At 41.5% G+C, this 18,099-nt stretch overlaps 1 protein-coding gene across 1 annotated transcript in view; it reads right to left on the bottom strand.

Annotated features, from left to right (window-relative positions):
• The window catches only part of LOC121635251 (zinc finger protein GLI2-like), an 87,633-nt gene extending 74,455 nt beyond the window's left edge, over positions 1-13,178 (bottom strand). The window contains exon 1 of the mRNA XM_041978361.1: positions 13,050-13,178. The gene's annotated coding sequence lies outside the window, so the exon portion shown is untranslated. The remainder of the gene's footprint in view (positions 1-13,049) is intronic.
• Between the last annotated feature and the right edge of the window lie 4,921 nt (positions 13,179-18,099).

Raw genomic sequence — 18,099 nt, forward strand, 5'->3', positions numbered from 1 at the left:
AAATGAAGAGGACTCTTCATCCAGCTCCCATACTGGTGCTTTCCATGAAAACTAAAACCTAAACTTCTGGGAAAGTAGTTTGGGCAGCTCCTTTACTAAAACAAGTGGATCAGATTAGGCCTAAACCAAAAGGTCATCATTTTGAGGTAAATATTATACTTTCATGAAGATTTATTCAAGCTATTTATTACCACATTCAGAAAATGGCCTGCAACCGTGAGTCGTGTTAAGTGATGCAGAACAACTGTCCTGTTAGGGCTCAAATGCAACTAGTTGATGTCTGAAGAGAATCTGTGAGGATGTAGAGATGAACAATCAGATGGGGCTGGGTCCAGGCTGATGAACCTCCAGTTCATGGAGCTGTAATGAACTTAGAGCCAGTTTACTGCAACAGAGCAGGCTTTGTGACTGACAGCTCTGCCTGGAGTTGTTGCTTCTGATGAATCAGTGTAACAGGTGTGAGAGGACAGCAGCGAAGCCTCATGGGAAGCCCTCACCACACACTGAAGCCTCTTTAGTTGAGGTGATATATGAAGCACATAATGGGGGACTTTCACGCTTGCAGTCCTCTGATCTGTCATCGCAAATCATTATTAGTCAGGCTGAACATTTGCTGCTCAGACATTTAGCAAGGCAGTGGCTGGCGTTGGCACCACAGTCTGTAATAACCTTTAAATTGCAGGGATCAGCCTCATCATTAACAGTTACTCTGCTTTGTTTCCGTAAAGCAGCGGTGACATTGAAGTTACTTCTCTGTAACTTTGCCTCTACATTTTGTCCTGAAGAAACTTTGGTCCAAGACACCCATATTTCCAGTTTGTTCACTACATTCCCATAACGCTTGTGTTTGTTCCCAATAAAGGGGGTTCTACACCCTCCTTTCCAAAAAGGGTGATACGCTGTAAAATGTAATTTAAACTGTGGGAATTCCTTAAAATGGGGTAAGGTTGATTTCAATTAAAGAAACTAACATGTACATGTTTACAGATACTTGTTCATATAAAATTGGGTCCTTTTTATTCAAAGCTAAAAAGAGGATTAACTATAAATTGCAAAACATTTCTTAAAATCTGCTCTCTTAAAATCTAGGAAAACTTATGTCATTTGTCTGAATAGTATTGAAATGAATGAACCACCAGCAATTAAAAGAACTAGGTAGTGTTGCAGTGAGAGCAGTTAGCTACTTCCTCCTGTTTACTCAACGTTTCCACATAAAATGTAGAACTTTTTCCTTTGCGTATTTACTACAGCTGGGTGAGAACTGTGTCAAAAACAGGACCAGAAGCGTTGTAGTGCGTATGCAAGGCCTCTAGTGGGCAGTGAAACCCAGGTGTGCACTGTATCCTCATAAGGCCAGAAAACACAACAACAGAATTTTGTGTGCTAACTGCTGCTTGTCTGGAGCATGTAACCGCTGTATCTTCGCTGAGGCATAAATGTTCTACCAGAAACAGGTTTTGTTTCAACAGACCAAATAAAAATTAAAAAGCATGACATGGAGGTCCGCCATTGTTGTTGTTGTGCTTTTTGTACGCAGGGTCTGACTGTGCAAGATGACGTGAAGACATCATTGTGGCCAAAAGATTCCACTTCTAGTTTCCACTGATGGGACTCGCCTTGAGTTGCAGGAGAATTTCACTCTGGAGGCCGTTGTTAAATCATTGCTGTTTTAGCTACCAAAACTCTGTTACCATGGAAACGAGACGCCAGAACTTTTGCGTTAATTACAGTCTCAGCATGGTGGTGTAAACAGGGCCCAAAACACTATAAATACCATAATAATGTTGTACAATAAAACAATTATTCTGTTTGCTCTGATGTCATAGCAAACTCGTTTTAAAATTTAAATTCTGCTTTTAGCTAAATTACCTTCTGGTCACCTGTTTGTTGCTAAAAACATTATTTAGTCTTTATTAGTAGCTTTAAAAAACACACGGAAAGTGAACACGTGAGCTATGTGATATGAGGCAAACTAACAGCAGCAAGCATGTTTAGCCAACTGTGATATGAGGCAAGCTAACAGGACATTTAGCTGTGATATGAGGCAAGCTAACAGCAACTACCATGTTCAGCTAACTGTGATATAAGGCAAGCTAACAGCAGCTAGCATGTTTATCTAACTGTGATATTTAAGGCAAGCTAACAGCATGTTTAGCTAACTGTGATATGAGGCAAGCTAACAGCACATTTAGCTAACTGTGATATGAGGTAAGCTAACAGCAGCTTGAGGGATCTAAGCATAGCATTTTTATGATACACACTCAAGATTTACCATATAAGGTTCTCTGTCCTACAGACTGGATTCACACACGAACATGTCTTCTATGCACACGAACATCCTATATACAAACTCTATGATTGGAGGATACAGGACTGAGGAATTTTCTTTGTTTAAACCATATATAAGACAGAACTTTACATCAGGTCTTTGGGTCTTCGTTCTGGTTTTGGGACCTCCAGATTTTTCTGCAGAAATCTGTTTTGATGTTTGAACTTTTGTAATAAACTTCTTTTTATTATTCAAGTCAGCGTCCAGAGACATTTTTGCCTGAGGTTCAACTTTTCCACATCTCCTTATCAAGATACATCAAGCTAGCATGTTTTTATCATGTTTAGCTTGAGACGAGGGAGTAAGTTTCAGGTGAAGTCGTAAAGCAGCAGGAAGAATAAGAGGCTGTGGACACGACAGAAATATCAGTGAGTTTAAGTTTAACAACTGGGTTAGCGAGTCAGTCGTTACTGTGGCCTCCTACTGTTGACTGTAGTCTTCTTTCAAACAGGAGCACAATGATTCATTTCAGTGTAACAGCAGACAAAGAAAAGCCTAACAATAAGGTTATTTAAGCCAACAACAACTTCAGAGTGACCCTCCCCCATTTTCTGCCGAGTCATTGTGTTGGAGTCAATGACTGTTTGCTCTGTTGATTTATTCTTTTCCCTTCACTTAAGCAGGGCTGTCAACTTTCTAGTAGTCCTTGGGGGGAGATTTGGTGGTATCAACCAAAGTTTTGCCACATAGCCTACACAGCAACAAGACATACTAATCATTTTGTCTCATTTTGTGCAGGTTTAATCATAAAATACAGCACTCAGGAGTAACAAAATCTAAAAAAAAGTTTAAAACAGTTTATTAAAGTACCAACAGAAACTTCCAAATAAAATAGGAAACAACTCAACTACACAAAGGAAGTGACATTAAGAGAAAACACAGGGAATTTCACAATAACAATCATTTCTCTAGACCTGTGAGCCTTGGTGGAGTGACTTGTGGCCTTTTGAGGCCTTAATTAACAGCTGATTGAGGTGTGAGAAAGTATGAAAATTACTACAGCATGTGGAAAATAGAGACAGGAACACTGCTGCATGCTCACACCTGCCCACCATGGACAACGTTTCTCATTAAATATGAAATAACCCGATCAGCTATTCATTGCACATAAAAACACAGACCCCCTTGTTGAACCAACCCTTGCTGGTGTGGACTAAACCATTTGGCATAATTTTAGAGGGGTGATAGGACGTCCATCATTATTATAATGCAAAATTCAGTCTGTCTGCACCTCCATTCAGGCTTTTATTATCATATTAATTAATTAGACATTTTAAAATGGAACACAAAACACTTTTCATTTCAGGATTTTCAAGGGCCCCCAACCTGCAGTGGGCCCTGGGTAAATGTTAACATTTGGAAGCAGCAGTAACAGTCGGGTTAGCAAAGGGAAGCAGTTGGAACATAACGCTGCTCATTGTATAAACATAGCAGGTCTTTATAATAAAAAATATGATCTAAGTAATGGGAGGCCTGGGCCCCTGTAGAGCCCTATGTCTAGCCACGCCCCTGCCCTCACAGTCTCTGCAGGCATAACTTATGGATCACAAAGGTCTTTTTTTCAGGCTCGAAAGATAGATCATAAAAAAACTCAGCTGTCAGCAATGACTGGCTGATGTTTATTACTGCACATGCAACCTAAACAGGATTCTTAGTTAGAGATGGCAGGAACTCCTGATGTTTAAACATCAGCACAAAAACCTAAACCAGCAGCAGCAGACGTAAACCACTTCCCCTAAAACCAGTAGCAGTCAGTGCTACACATTATCTCCCTCTGATGGTACCTGGTAGTACCTGTTAGTACCTGGTAGTACCTGTCTGCAGCACCAAAAGACTCATACCATCTGTCTCTGCCCACACTGCACCTTTCCTCCTCCTCCTCTCCTCTTTAGTTCGCCTCATCACCTCTGCTTCTGTGTTCTGATTTTCAGGAGGTCTGAGGTCTTCATATCATCCTGCGCATTGTTGCTGTTTGTGAAGCTAAAATATCTCCACTCATCACTGCATGTCGGACTGATCACTGAGCAGTGAGGTGGAAGAAGAAGTAATTCCTAACAATCCTGTAGGTTTAGTTATATAAATATTGGTATAGGAGGAAGAGATATTTCAGTGTTGATTCGCACATCCCTACTATTTATTCTTATCAGATAATTACTTAGATCAGATCATAGGCCCATTCCCACTTATTTATTTATTTGTTTGTTTCACTGGGACACCGGCCCAAGAATAATGTGGCCCACCGGGAATACTTCCGAACCTCCGGCATTTCTCTTGATGTGTATTTCAGCGTGAGAAACTGGAGGTGTGGTGTGAGAGCATGTGAAACTGCATGAGAGTTGGTAGCCCTGCTTAAGTCACTGCTCCTCATTAAATCACCTGCTCATTAACATTTGTATGAACATCCTGTATTGCACAATTATATGAAGCCCTGGTGCTGCAGAGCTTCTTATTTTCTCTTTGAGGGCACAGCAGTGATTTAAAAAGACACCGCACAACGAAGCCCAGAAAAATCTGCCTGGCATAAATTAACTGAGGGCCCACAAACACGAGTAACTCTCAGGATATATTCCTCCTGAGGACGGCCACAACTTCCAGAAATCAAAGGTGCTGCAGCAAAGGTATTCCCCGTGTCAGGAAAACTAATGTCTCTGCTTTCCAGGTGTGCAAGCGTACAGTTTGGCTGGTCACCGAGTATTACCAGCAGCCAGTGTCCCCCTGAATTATTACAGCAGCTCTTGTCAGCCAAACAAATGGCTCCGTCTGAACTCAAAAGGTCACAGCGTGGAAGAGTAAAATCACAGAGCATGCAGTCAATTCCTCGCTACGACACACCTTTCCAAGGGCCACTTGCTGGAATTTATGGTTGGGGCCCTACACCTATTCTCCTGTTGAATAATAGCTATCCCGTAAAAGAAGCCCAGGTCGGTGGCAAGTCTAAAATAGAAGCAGCCTCGACTGAAGGAGGGTTGTTTATTGTTTAAGCAGTGAAAACACAAATAGAGGCTAACGGTGACATCTGAATTTATATGGACCAGCTTCTCTTAACTTTAAAAGAAGCGATAGGACTTAAAATACCTGCTCTGAAAACTAAAACAGAGCAGGAACGCATCCTCTGGAGAACTTGCTAAAACCTCTGCTTTCCATCTGTGGTTTCACCACGTTTGGTTGATAGAAAGCCAACGGTGATGAGGACAAGACAGTCTTATTCCTCACACCGTCGGCCTGGATGTTCAATATCCCGTGGCTGAGCCTCCTCCTGGCCTCAGCAACAGCAAACAGATGTGGCGGCTGAGTTGAGAGGTGGAGTCACCTCCTTGACCTGCAGTGGGTGAAATGAACCTGTGCAGAGCGTGACCTGGCTTTGAGATAGCTTACAGTTTCCTGCAGGGCTTGTGCGACTGCAGGGAGGAATTCCATGCATGCGTTCGTCAGTACTTGTGTCCTCATGTAAAAAGGAAAACCAGCGTTGCAGAGGGTGGCTCAGAAAGCTCCTCCACCTTTCAACAAGCACTGGTTTAATGCCCGAGCTGTAACAGTCCATCTAAGGGAAACAGAGCCGAGTTTCTCCAACATCACAGGAAATGCTTATTGTTGGTCTAAAGAAGCAGTAAAAATTTGACCCAACTGGTTGTTTCTGTTTTTATTTATCCTGAATAACTACATTTAGGTCTGGAATTATATTTTAATTAAGATAGAAATGATTAATATTTGTGGAAAGTGGCTAAAGTATATTTTAAACAATCTAAAGGTTAAAGAAGTCAACTTATGACTGAACTCTTTCTGGGTTTAAGCAAACTGATGAAAGAAAAAGGAAGTTAAGGCAGAAAAGTTTTTGAAAATTTGGGCCTTTTTAAGCTCCAGCAGCAACACGGATGTAAAACAAGAGCAACAAAAGGAAAAGTAGCTGCTAGGTCAGTATGAAAAGAGCATTTCAGAGAGGCAGAGTCTCTCAGAAGGAAAGATGGACGGAGGTTCACCAATCTGAGACAAACTGTCTCTAACTTTACCCCACTGTCTCTAACTTTACCCCACTGTCTTTAACTTTACCCCACTGTCTCTAACTTTACCCAACTGTCTCTAACTTTACCCCACTGTCTCTAACTTTACCCCACTGTCTCTAACTTTACCCCACTGTCTCTAACTTTACCCAACTGTCTCTAACTTTACCCCACTGCCACTAATTTTACCCAACTGTCTCTAACTTTACCCCACTGTCTCTAACTTTACCCCACTGTCTCTAACTTTACCCCACTGCCACTAATTTTACCCAACTGTCTCTAACTTTACCCCACTGTCTCTAACTTTACCCCACTGTCTCTAACTTTACCCAACTGTCTCTAACTTTACCCCACTGCCACTAATTTTACCCAACTGTCTCTAACTTTACCCAACTGTCTCTAACTTTACCCCACTGCCACTAATTTTACCCAACTGTCTCTAACTTTACCCCACTGTCTCTAACTTTACCCCACTGTCACTAACTTTACCCAACTGTCTCTAACTTTACCCAACTGTCTCTAACTTTACCCCACTGTCTCTAACTTTACCCAACTGTCTCTAACTTTACCCCACTGTCACTAACTTTACCCAACTGTCTCTAACTTTACCCCACTGTCTCTAACTTTACCCAACTGTCTCTAACTTTACCCCACTGCCACTAATTTTACCCAACTGTCTCTAACTTTACCCCACTGTCTCTAACTTTACCCCACTGTCTCTAACTTTACCCCACTGTCTCTAACTTTACCCCACTGTCACTAACTTTACCCAACTGTCTCTAACTTTACCCAACTGTCTCTAACTTTACCCCACTGCCACTAATTTTACCCAACTGTCTCTAACTTTACCCCACTGTCTCTAACTTTACCCCACTGTCTCTAACTTTACCCAACTGTCTCTAACTTTACCCCACTGCCACTAATTTTACCCAACTGTCTCTAACTTTACCCAACTGTCTCTAACTTTACCCCACTGTCTCTAACTTTACCCAACTGTCTCTAACTTTACCCCACTGCCACTAATTTTACCCAGCTGTCTCTAACTTTACCCAACTGTCTCTAACTTTACCCCACTGTCTCTAACTTTACCCAACTGTCTCTAACTTTACCCAACTGTCTCTAACTTTACCCCACTGCCACTAATTTTACCCAACTGTCTCTAACTTTACCCCACTGTCTCTAACTTTACCCCACTGTCACTAACTTTACCCCACTGCCACTAACTTTACCCAACTGTCTCTAACTTTACCCAACTGTCTCTAACTTTACCCCACTGTCTCTAACTTTACCCAACTGTCTCTAACTTTACCCCACTGTCTCTAACTTTACCCCACTGTCTCTAACTTTACCCCACTGCCACTAACTTTACCCAACTGCCACTAACTTTACCCCACTGCCACTAACTTTAATATTAAAAAGCTAAGAACAGAAGAAAAGTCAATGTGACGCCATCATCAGAGCAGGGACAGGAGTACGTCTCCTCGTCTTCATCGTTTCTGCTGTGGAACGAAGCAAAGCTCAGGAATTCACTTTCAGAGTTTCATTTACTGGCGTTTAATGCAAAATTCAGAGTTTATGTAAGTTTAAACACGGCCAGCATGCTCTGGCCTGAAGGAGCGAGGCGAGTTCTCACAGACCTTGCTTCATTTTTCACGCCCTTCATGTGTTAAACTGCCGCGTTTCAGGTTTGATCCCTGCTGTGTCACTAAACCACTCGACCCCTGCTCCTCTGCTTCTGCCCTCATTAAGAGCTTGCATGCCCCAGCTTTGGTGAGGACGATGGTGTGAAGCCCGAACGCTGAAGCCGGGCGACTGCTTTGATCCCTGACCCTCAGCCAAATGGTCTGGGTGCAGCATGGCCGCCCACTGGTTTACGGCTTCAGTTTGATCCCCGACTTCCTCTGCAGCACCACCCGGATACGCCCTGTTATTCCCTGCTAGCAACGTTTTTCTCTTTCAGAACGCCTTACAGCCTTCTTCTGACCTCCCTCCCGATGGAGCTCTATCCTGGTCTCATCTTCGAAAAATCCAAAATTCAACTGGAAAGTTGAGTTCAGTATTAATTTAAGAAATTAAAACAAAAAAGAAAAAGTTGTTTTTAAACTTTGGATGTAATAAATCCAAGCATAAAAAACGTTTGTCTTTATCTAAAATGTGTAACATTATTACAGATTTAATAAAACCAGCTATAAAAGTAGTTGTCCCCACTAAAAAAAGGAGCAATTCAAAGTATAAAGTTGAGTTTAGTGGACGGATGTGATTGTAGAATCAAATCTTTGTAAATCAGAGGTGATGCTTCACATGAGGCCTTCAGGTTCACCTCGCTGGGATGAACTGGTGTCCCTGAATGCAGCTGGAAGTTGGCGTGGACGTGGTTTTAACTAACATAATGTCTCTGTTATGCTGCAGCAGCTGCCTGGATAATAACCAGTAACTGGAGAGCAGTCACATGACACTACAAACATTAATTATAAATCCTTCATCATCATCATCATCATCCTAACAGCTAAAATGGATTTTATGTCTAGAACACGGCACCTAGACCCTGATTACAGATCAGTATGGTGATGAACTGGTTTCCTCCCAGCAGGAGATCTGGATCAAAGAGACGTGAGATGATATTTAGACATTTTATTCTTTGTAAATAACTCAGTTTGATTTATTAAATTTAACATTTTAGTTTGCATGACTGGAAGATGGCCATGACCTTCTAGTTTATTTCCATTTGTACCCTTGTGCTGGTTTTATTTTTATTTATTTATTTATTTATTTTGGTTATTACACATTTTGTTGCATGAGTTAAATTAAAATAGCGACTTCAAAAAGTCCTACAGGGAAATTTAAACTATTATCAAGCTGCTGAAGTAAAGCACAAAGTTTAATCTAATGAATTATCGGTAATTTGTACACGGACACCCTCCCATCACCACCGTCACCGTCTCATTTCCATTGACTCAGTTCATTTGTTTATTTTTATTCTCCAGAGAACATCGGACTGATTTAAGCTTAATGTTGATGTTAATGAAGTTTTATCCTCTAAATATATTCTGTTACAGGCCATGTTGCAGTTTGGAGCGGAAACGACCACACGTGTAGCGTCTACAGTGTAAGGCAGGTGTCTCCTCTGCATCTAATCATTTTAAATCAAAGACAAAGACAGCAGGACAAAAAGACCCCTTTGTCTTTGCTTTAGGGAGGAAACTTCTGTGTTCCATCTTTTCCGTTGTGGATCTTTTTCCTTGTTGAAGTTTCTGGTTTTTAAAATTCGACGCTCTGATCCTCAAACATTGTTCAGGTTTAGGTTTCATGCCACTAGATGAGACCCTGGAAGGGATTATAGCCACTTCCAGAGGATGCCCTAGGTTTCCCCAGCTGGATGTGGATTTATAGGAATGGCAAATCCTGGAGGAAGTTGGGGAGAGGAGCTGTCAGTCACTAACGCCGAGTCACCAGGGGCCCCCGGGCATCCTGTCCTCTTAGTGAAGGCCCCCGGGGCCCCCTGATCTGATGGACTTCATCCGAGGTGCCGCCGTTTGGCACATGCTTTTACTTTAACTGCTCATGAGGAAGAGGCGGCAACTCTTCATCAGTGAGGCCATCAATAATCAGCTGATAACCACTCCCCTGAAAGCCTTCATTTTCTCCACATCCCAGAGAAAACCCATTAGAAACGGTGACTCTGCTCACAGTGTTGGGCTTCCTCCTCGTCCACCCTTCACATCATCACACCGTCAGGCCCAACAGTGGTGTTCCCGACGATGGCGTTCCCGACGATGGCGTTCCCGATGACAGTGTCAGCGCCGTCCCTTCAGGAGTTAATTAAGAGATGTATCAAAGTTGGTCCTGGCTCAGAGGAGAAACTGCAGGTCCCCAGGGACCCCTGGACCTTTGGTTTTTCCTCTCTGGGCCTGCAGAGATCTGTTTTCATCATGTGTAACTGCAGCTGCTTTCCTCTGTAGCTTCTTGAAGATCTGAAGAAAAACATCTTCACAGCGACTCTAAAAATCACTGTTTATAGAGCCAGAGTGTGTGTGTGTGTGCGCAGGAGAGTGTGTTTGACATGATTTTATAATTTATAACTCTACCGCTCCTCCAGTCTCTTTATTTCTGCAGCATCGCTGGCAAAATAATCAGATCCTGTTTCACTTGTGAAGCTGTTTGCCAGCGATTAGCCGGGGTCAGTGAGAAAAGCAAACAGCGTAATCCACTTAGACACGGAACCAGAACGGCTGTAGTCCAAACACACCGCAGGAAGTGTGCTGCGAGGGTCGCCACGTTCACCACAACACTCACACACTGGAGAACTTCTGCTTATTACTTCTCTAATCGACAGCAAGTTCTCTCCACCCCCCAAAACACGTTTTCTCTGACTGAAAGGCTGAAATCCAAATATATGTTATATATGAGCAGAAAACCTGAGAACCACACCCTAAACTGAGAGAAAGAATACTTTATGTTCAGCATCTAACCTCCAACCAGCCCTGGATATTTTCTACAGTTCTTGGCTTCTTTTAATCTGACTTTCACTCTTTTCTGTTTGGGATAAAATTAATTTGACCATCTGTTCGTTAAACAAGAACCAACAAAAGTCCACACTAGGATCAATAATTAAATAACAACTAGAAGGATCACAGTCAGTGATTTACAGGCTGTGCTCCAGAAATAAAATAATTAAACCAAAGCAGACATCATTAAAGTTTCTCTGTTAAAGTCTTCCAGAGGGATTGCAACAGCATAATTTTTGTGTTAACGTTGCAGTTTGAACAATGTTTACAACGTTTTTATTATTGGAGTTCTTCTTACTGCTGTGAACAGCTTTTACAAACTTTTAGTCCTTTACCAACCCGCTGTTGCCTTCAGAGACATTCCTCCTATAAATGAAGCCATGGGTCGTTTATTCCTGCAGGAAGAATTACTTTTATTTACTATGAAAGAATATGTGACCTCTAGTGGACATGAGAGAAACTGCATGTGCTAGTTGATAGTTAATTTCTACCAACCCAACCCAAACAAGAGATTTTATCGACTGTAACTAAGCAGGAAGAGTAATGTATGATTTAAACAATAACTCTTCATGACAATGGTATCATTAAACGTATGAACTTGTTTTTACGTTTAATGTGTAAGACAAACTTCTGGCAATCGATTTAGATCCCGGACGAGCCCCCATTTATGTTACGATCTAGCTCAGTTCTTTTGGGCTGCACAAAACAACCATCTCTAATGTAAAGCCTTTTTTTTTTTTTTTTTTTTTTTTTCGTAATATCAAACTAACCAGGGAAGATGTTAGGCTTGGACTTTTGGGATTAAAAAAAAAATCAAATCCAAATATCTAAAAGCTTAAATCAGCACGAGTCGGTGAAGAAGATCTTACATTTTTATGGTGATAAAACTGGTGGTGGTTGATTTATATTCTAACAGAAAAAAAATATCTATTCTAACTTTAGGGCTTCTTCATTGAATTGAATGTGTGTTTAAACAGGTTTGGAGGTTTCAGTGGGAGCCTTTTTCCTCTGGCCTCAGTGGATTTACTCCCTCTGCTTGCGTAAAGCCACTGAAGCTTCTTTTCTCTACAAAACCCACAAGGAACAACTGCCCCGGGGCCACATGGCGTAATTGGTGTGGACTTGTTTTGTGGGATAAGAGACTTTTGAGTCCTCACAGCAGGGTGTTTTACTCACTTCCAATTCACATTTATCGCGCCTCTGCAGCCGCCTGCATGCCTTTCTTTACCCCTTGGATCCATCATTATTATTTTTTTAATCTTTTTTTTCACTCATTAAACTCTCCACAGATTTGCTGGAGAATCAGATCCACGGCCGGTTAATGACGGGCCGGGGGTGGATGTGTGTGAAAATGACAGCGAGGGAAGGCGCTCAGGGCAGGATGAAAGTGACATCCCAGTCACAGGTTTGGGAAGCCTCCATGTCATCCTGAATAATGTGAAGGGCCCCATTATTTCCTCACATCTCCCCCCCTCCTCTGCTGGAACTCTTCATCCTGCACAAAAGCAAATGCACTAAAACTTTTCTGATGCAAATGAATGCAACGGGCCATTCAGTATTAAAAATCTACTGAGAAGCTGAAAGAGAAGCACAGGCACCGTTTTGTTCTTCTCATTTTTATCTGCTTTAATTATTAACACGCAGCCACGATCTGGTTTTCAGTGAAGTGGGACGGAGCTGAAACGGAGGCCTTTTTTCTGACCGTAAACCGTCGATTTAAAGCTTATAACAGCTGAGGTTTGATGCAGGAACAACTTACACATGAAATGAAAAATCTGCAGCTGCTTTGGGAAAAGATCCGCTCCTTGTTTTACTAGACAGCATCTTAAATATCAGGTTGCAAATTCCAGGAATTCCAGCGTCTGTGCGAACCTCAAATAATCGCAAATTTTCCAAGAAGATGCTCATTCTTTTTTAGTTTTTACAAAATTCATCCTTTTTTTCGTTTTCAGTTGTTATTAACATTAAAGGAGGAAACTGCAGGAGAAATAATAATAATAATAATAATAATAATAATTATTATAATAATAATAATAATAATAATAATAATAATAATAATAATAATGTCATTTCTATTTACATCTGCTGTTTCGGATTTGATGAATAAACTAAATAAAAATGGGCTGGTGAAGCACAGAGGAGGAAATAAATCTCCAGTGATGGAAGGTGATAAAAAGTTCGGTGTTTCGGTGGAGCTCGTGCGCCGCATGGACTCACCGGACTTGGTCCTCTCTGGATCCCGTCGGTCCGGGTCGCTGCCTGGTTTTTCCTTCTTCACTCGGATCAACTTTCTTCTCACTGAGGAAGAAACGCTCCAAACTCGTGAAATCCCATCTGCCGGCGGGACGCACGGAGCTCGGCGCGCGCTTCTTCTTCTTCTTCTTGGAAAAGAAAAAGTAAGAAGGAAAAGTAGTCCGCAAACACAAAGCAGAAGTTCAGAGGCGCGCGGGACGCGGCTCCATCCAGCCGGAGGAGGGAAAGTTGGACTGGAAGTGAGAGGAGAAGTTCAGGAGCAAACAGCGGAACTTTTCATCAGGATGCTGCGGAGCCTGCGGGTGCGCCACTTTCTCACCGCCCCTCTCCGCACTTCTCCTCCTCTGACTCCCCCCATCACCTCTCCGCTTCCAGGTGGGACGGACCTGCGTCACGGTGGGAGATCGAAGGTTCAGATTAGCGCGTTTTTAATTCCCTTCATCTTTTCTGACTTTATTTATCATCCTAAACATAAAGAGAAAAATCTTTTATTCATCTAAGCCACACTTCTGATTTCCTCCTGTTTGGTTTCCATTTAGCCTGTTTATAATTAAACAATAACACTAAAATAATAAAATAATAATAATCACTAATAGAGAGTTTTATTCTTGCTCAGTTTTATTTTCCTTAAATGTTTTCCATTTTTTATCAACTGATAAATGTTAAATATTGTTATAATAATTATATATAATCATATAATAATATGTTATGTTTAATTATGGGATGCAGACGTTTAATTTAATGGTTATTATTTTTTTGTTTTATTTCTAGAAAACATCGAAATTTTGTTTGACAATTTATGAATATATATATATATATATATATATATATATATATATATTAATTCTTAAAAGGGGGAAGGATGGATATTTAATCCTGAATTTAAACAAAATGAAGGGGGAAGTTTAGGTTAAATGGTCCATTTCTTTTCTACCCCATAAACTAAATTCTGATGGATTTTGGATCAAACTGCACCACAAACACAGAAAAAAGATGTTTTATTTTCTATCCACCGCATTCAGACTAAAACTTCATCATTAAGTCATAAAATGTTATTTATTTTTCGGAGCTCTGCTGCAGACGCCACTCTGCTGTCGCGCGACCACTTCAATGTGATCCTGACACCTGGTGGTAGTTTGAGTGCACTGCATGTCTTTGGATTTACACCAGTAAAGACTTCATGAGCCAATAAATTACAAAAGACTGAGGCTGTGGGGAGCATCAGTGATGGAGAAGAAACTGAGTACAGAGAAGGTAAGACCCGTTTATCTGTAGCACGATCCAAACACAGGAGGATTAACAGAGCTTTACAGAATACAAGAAGCATTATTTGACCTTAAAACAAAAGAAAAAGAAGAAGAAAAAAAAAAAAAACACTGAATAAAAACATGATCAAGCTTAAGAGAAACAGATGCAGATCTGGACTCTAAATAAAATCTAGCAGAGAACAAAGAGTGTTTCAGCTGATCTGAGGCTTTCTGGGAGTTTGTTCCAGACATGTGGAGCATAGAAGCCGAATGCAGCTTCTCCATGTCTGGTTCTGACTCTGGAGCTGATAAGAAACTGGATCCAGATGACCTGAGGGTTCTGGTAGGTTCATACTGGGTCAAGAGGTCACTGATGTATTTTGGTCCTAAACCTTTCAGAGCTTTCTAGACCATAATAATAATAATAATAATAATAATAAATAGTATTTATGACACACTTTTCATTTTAGAGAAAATCTCAAAGTGCTACAAGTTAAAATAAAAAAAGCATAAAAAACTGTTTCCTAAACTAATAAATACAGTAAATGATAAACAACGTTTTCAGGTGTTTTTTAATTGACTCCACTGTGAGATGGAGCAGAAACAATCATCTCTAGAACACAAACTAAAGAGAGGACTGTTGACTTCCAGAGGAACAAAGCACTGTTCACATCCTTGGAGAAGAGGTGGAGGTGGTGGAGGAATACCATAACCTCTGCCTTCAGCTGGACAGCCGGCTGGAAATATCTAGAAGACAGAACAGAGCAGACTCAACTGCTGGAGGAAGCTAACAACCTGAACCAGGATGTTTCAGACCTTCTACCAGTCTGTGGTGGAGAGTTCAGTCTGGACCAGAACTAAAGACTTAGAGAGTCTGAACAAACTGATCCAGATGGTGGTTCTGGTCCTGTGCTGGGGATAAGTCTGGTCCTGGTTCTGTGCTAGGGACTGATCCGGACCCTGGAGCCGGTTTTTCTTCACACCGATGGCTGCGTAGCTCAGTGAGAGGCATCCATCTCCTGTGTGGGTGACCCAGTTCAAAGCCCACATGGGTCGACCCGACTTCAGATGTTAGTCACTTTGGAGAAAAGCGTCTGCTGAATGACAACAGTGTGTTCAGTCAGCGGCTTCTTCAAGTTCACTGTAAGACAAACGGACGCAGATCAGATTATTCCTGATTATTCCAGATTATTCCTGATCATTTCTGGCTTAATTAATTATCTCTTATCTGAAAATCTATAAAATAACTGTAACATTCCAGTTTGACTCAGGGGTAAAAATAAAGTGTTTTTCATTTGTTCATTTATGGATATGAAGAGAAAAATCAGCTGATCCTGTGAAGTGAGCATGTGCAGAAGAAGAATTCACCCAGACTTTTCTTCAACATTTAACACGTTTTTATCCTAAAACTTTAAACCTGCACAAGTGAAAAGTGACAGATTTACATCAAGTGTTCGCGCTTCCAATGAAGAATCAAATGGTGCTGACTTCCTCACATTTACAGGAAATAACCCCAAGCAGAATCCGTTAGAGTCATTTATTTATGTCTTTAATAAGTGAATAATTCTAAAAAATAATAAAATCCAACCTGGTTGGACCCAGTGTTATCGAGGTGGTAGGATCTGAAATGTCTACATGAGAACATGTGTGTTCTAAGTAGGCAGATGGTGGACAGAACATCCACTTTAAATCCAGAAGCAAGCAGAGAACTGACGGATCAACCACGGGGAAGACGAAGAGCAGATTATGAGCACCTGGTGCCACCTGGTGGCAAGAATAGAGAACTGAAAAAGCCCAGCAGTTTAATCAACTGATGAGTTTGGTGATCCATGATGCGGAGGGGAAGAAAACAGACAAAATTCTTCCAGAAAACAGAAGAGGAAGCATCTGAAAACAAAATACAGAAACTGATGGCTATCATCAGGGAGGTAGTTTTCCTTCAGACCTGGGGAGGAAACGTCAATGTGAGTTATCTTACTGTGAAATGCTGACTGGCAGCTCCATTCATTCGTCTATAAAACAACCAGATGCTGAGGTGTGAGGACTGCAGTGTTTCTATAAACACTCATCGGCCACGTTATCAGGTCTGGATCGGCACCTCTGAGAAAGGGATTCAGATGTTTAGCTTCTGTAAAGGTAGAAAGAAAAAACTAAATTAAGTTAGTGCGAGCAACCAGAGAAACGTCTGCAAGGAAGCAAATGCCCTAAAGGGTCATTGTGTAGGAATTACCTCCATCCAGGGGTGTAGCAAGCTTTTTAAACCTGTTGGGGATGTGGTTGTTGTGTGTATGTGTATGTGTGTGTGTGTGTGTGTGTGTGTGTGTTGGCGGCAGGGGTTGGGGGGGTATGATTGATTACATGATCAACCATAACTGTGACTTGGTGGTAACAAATGAACAAAATACCAACTTCTCCATCAGACGGCTGTATATCTGCATGGAAAGGCATGGTGGGGTGATGAGCTGCTAACACATATTAAGTGTAAACTAAACTACACATAGGTAAACGTCACATGTCCCTAGTGTCAGTGAATGCAGCATGTATTGTACTTCAATGTTGTTCTATGTCAACACTGAAAAATATCAACAGTTTCACTAAATTTAACATTTGATGACCACAGAAGTTCTAATATTCAACTAGTAATTTACTAAAATCTGGGCCTTAAAAAATCTCATTTGTGCCCCCTTTTCCTGGTCACTGCCCCTGCCTGGCCCCCTCATCGAAGCTTTTCTAGACCCGCTCCTGTATATAAATCCTTTCTATTACCTGTCCACTAGTGATGCGCGGGCCGCCTCCTAACCCGCGGGTCGGGTTGGGGCGGGTCAAAGAATTTTCGCTTCACTGCGGGGCGGGTTGGTGTGGTTTACTATTCTGAAATATCTAGTTCTATCTATTAATTTTATTTTTTGTCAAACTGAAAATAAAGACCTTAATCAGTGTCTACATTTTGTTACTATAATATGTAAGACAAAATATTTATCAGTTATTTAAACACAGGTCACGTTTTATAACGTAATGTTCACGTAGGCGCGTAGTAGGCTACGCAGACTACGTGCAGAAAGCGCCAAGCAGATAAGCAGCAAAAGATGGAAGAAGAAGTGTTGAATAACATTCGTTCGGGAGTTTACGTCCTTAAAAAGAAGAAAGAGGGTCAAATGGCTAAATCACAGGTTTGGGACAGGTTCAACGAGGTAATCAGTGCAGACAACAGCAGCAGCATTGGCTATGTGCTTTATAACACTTAAACGCTTTAAAACACTTTATTTGCCTATTTATGTTTATAGGCTTAACGTTCAAATGAAAATACATTTTGTGTTGCCAGTTTCCAGTGCCAATTTAGGAGACCATATGCACCTTTCTCAGACTAAATAAAAGCATTCGTCAATATCATAACATGTGTTTTAATGGGGCGGGTCGGGTTAAAAAAATAGAAGCGGAGGTGCGGGGCGGGTTGGTGCGGTCCAATTTTTTTAAAAGAGCGGGACCCGCGCATCACTACTGTCCACCACCTGGTTAGGGAAGGTCCTGCTCTGATCTGGATTTCAGAACCTGTTCCTAATCTCCCTCCACCACATTCATGGCTCCAACAAGGTAAAGCTGCCGATCCAACATCTGCACAGCACCGATAATTTAATCCATCTGACCCTGAACCATCTGAACCCGAGCCATCTGAACCTGATCCATCTGATCCTGAGCCATCTGATCCTGAGCCATCTGATCCTGAGCCATCTGACCCTGATCCATCTGAACCCGAGCCATCTGAACCT

Source organism: Melanotaenia boesemani, chromosome 24 (assembly GCF_017639745.1).
Source record: "Melanotaenia boesemani isolate fMelBoe1 chromosome 24, fMelBoe1.pri, whole genome shotgun sequence".
In the NCBI taxonomy this organism is placed as follows: domain Eukaryota; kingdom Metazoa; phylum Chordata; class Actinopteri; order Atheriniformes; family Melanotaeniidae; genus Melanotaenia; species Melanotaenia boesemani.